Below are 2,500 nucleotides of genomic sequence, written 5' to 3'. Positions count from 1 at the left end.
TCCTGCAAGATAAAGATCAGCCTTATTCTTGCGTGGTCACCAATAAATTCCTGGACTGCAAGAAGTGTCCTGCAATACTACAAATCAATCGACAAGGGATAAGCAACAACAAAAAACCCTAACAACACCCCTCTCTATATATATAAGTCCAAGTGAAACTCCCTGAAGTGGTCACTAGATGGACAGAATGCATCAAAGTGGATAATAATTATAACATTAGTCTAACAGAACTCAACACTGCAGTTCTATAAGACAATCCAACACGGAGATTATCCACCCTTTTTATAGCCGCCAGTAGTGGCTGCTATGAACGAGAAGATCACGCAGTCACTTACCACTAATTTAAGATAATTACCCATCACTTCAAATCAACGTGAGCATGAGCCGCGTTCAAATAGCAGCAGGACACTTCAGTCACATCGACCGAGCTAATATTAGCCTCCTGATCCATATGGAATTCTCTTCTACTAGCCTCATCAGAAGTTTTCTAGATCTGTTTGTCTTTCTATTGGCCTAATTTTCTGTTCATCTATTTGTCTATTTTTCTGATATAAAACGCATATTCTTTCTCTTTCTCTTTATCGATCTATCATCTATCTTTCTCTCTTTCTCTCTCTTTTCTTTACTTCTCACTCTCTCTCTGTCTCTCAATCTCTATCTCTCTATTTATCTATCACTCTCTTCTCTCTTTTTTTTTCTCTCTCTCTTCTCTATTCTTCTCTTCTCTTTTATCTTATTTTCTCTTCTTTTCTTCTCTTTTATTTTCATAATAATAACAGATACTGTCACATCCCACAAATACTTCTCTTTTCCCCTCCTCCTTCACCCCCCCCCCCTCCTCCATTCTCCCTAACCCTCTGACTCAATGAACAGAAGAATGAAGATAAACGCAAGTAAATCAAGCAAATTATTTATGCAAAAGCCATGAAGATAAGAAGGAGAAAAAGATAATGAGATACAAAAGCATATTGTGATATTGAGAGATAAACAAAGAGTGTGTGTGTGTGTGTGTGAGTAGGAAAGAGAGAGAGAGGATGATAGAAAGAGAAATGGAGAGAAAGGAAGAGAGAGAAGCAAAGAGAGAAAAGTTGAGATTAAGAGAAACAAGGAGAGAGAACGAGAGATTGAGAGAGAGAGAGAGAGAGAGAGAGAGAGAGAGAGAGAGAGAGAGAGAGAAAGAGAGAGAGAGAAAGAAAGAGAGAGAGAGAAAGAGAGAGAGAGAGTAGGACGAGGGAGAAAGAAAATAGAGAGCACGGCAGCGATACTGCATGACAAGCGAGAGAGGTCATTAGTTCATGACTGACGCCTCACAGGACGAGGAAGTCCCCGTGGCGCAGTGGAAAGCGCGATGGACTTCTAATCCATAGGCCCCGGGTTCGACCCCCGGCGGGGATGACCGTATATTTTAGGAGGGGGGGGAGGGTGTTTATTGAGAGGGACTAGGGGTGACCTGCCTCTTCTCCTTCTTTTTCTTTTCCTTCTTCTTCTTCTTCTTCTTCTTCTTCTAAAGCTCCGTCTCCTATTTATTCTTTCGTCTTATTCTCTTTCTCTTTCTTCTCTGTCTTCTTTTCTTCTCCTTCTTCTTCTTTTTTTTTCTTCTCCTTCTCTTCCTCCTCTTGTATCTCCTTCCTTTATTTTCTGTATTTCCCTCGTTTTTTCCCCCAAGGAGATCAAAAGAGAATAAGAGAGGAATCAACTGGGTGTATAATTAATCGAATTATAAATTTCACAAAAAATATAAGAATAAAAAGATCTGAAGAAGAAAAGAGGAAGAGGAAAAAAGAAGACAAAATAGAAACAAAAACGAAATGGAATAAAATTAATATAACTGATATACTTCCCAAGTGAGGCATAGATTATAGATCCCATGTGCTTTCCATGTTGCGTCTGATCGATAAATAATAAAGAAGCATGGCAACTGAGAGAGAAAGGAAATAAAGAGAGAGAGAGAGAGAAACATTATAAGGAAGCATGGCGACTGAGAGAGAAATGAAATAAAGAGAGAGAGTGAGAAAGAGAGAGAGAGTAGACTGGAAGAGATACATGACTGACGATTTCCATAGCAATAAAGCATCTTAACCTTCTAGAGCAGCATCTGATGCAACCGTGAATTCATCTCTCTCTTTCTCTCTCTCTCTCTCTCTCTCTCTCTCTCCCTCTCTCTCTCTCTCTCTCTCTCTCTCTCTCTCTCTCTCTCTCTCTCTCTCTCTCTCTCTCTCTCTCTTCCTCTTCCCTCTCTCTCTCTCTCTCTCCCTCTCGCTCTCTCTCTCTCTCTTTCTTCTCTCTCTCTCTCTCTCTCTCTCTCTCTCTCTCTCTCTCTCTCTCTCTCTCTCTCTCTCTCTCTCTCTCTCTCTCTCTCTCTCTCTCTCTCTCTCTCTCTCTCTCTCTCTTTCTCACCCTCTCTTTCTCTCTCCCTCTCCCTCTCTCTTCGCTCTTCTTCCTCACTCGAATATTGCGTGCCGGCGAAGGAGCGTAAGAATCCGCAGAAATGACCACTCAG

At 41.1% G+C, this 2,500-nt stretch overlaps 1 protein-coding gene and 1 non-coding gene across 2 annotated transcripts in view; both read left to right on the top strand.

The window, feature by feature from the left end:
* The window catches only part of LOC122248341 (neurotrimin), a gene marked incomplete at its 5' end in the record, with an annotated part of 60,405 nt that overhangs the window by 38,688 nt on the left and 19,217 nt on the right, over window positions 1-2,500 (top strand). The gene's annotated exons all lie outside the window — the stretch shown is intronic.
* Window positions 1,323-1,395, top strand: TRNAR-UCU (transfer RNA arginine (anticodon UCU)). The gene has a single exon. It is a non-coding gene; the product is annotated as a tRNA-Arg (tRNA).

The sequence above is a fragment of the Penaeus japonicus genome, unplaced genomic scaffold (genome assembly GCF_977035675.1).
Source record: "Penaeus japonicus unplaced genomic scaffold, GWHDUDI00000001_assembly GWHDUDI00000024, whole genome shotgun sequence".
In the NCBI taxonomy this organism is placed as follows: Eukaryota; Metazoa; Arthropoda; class Malacostraca; order Decapoda; family Penaeidae; genus Penaeus; species Penaeus japonicus.
The sequence above is the reverse complement of the archived record's forward strand: the minus strand, read 5'-3'. Positions and strand labels throughout refer to the sequence as shown.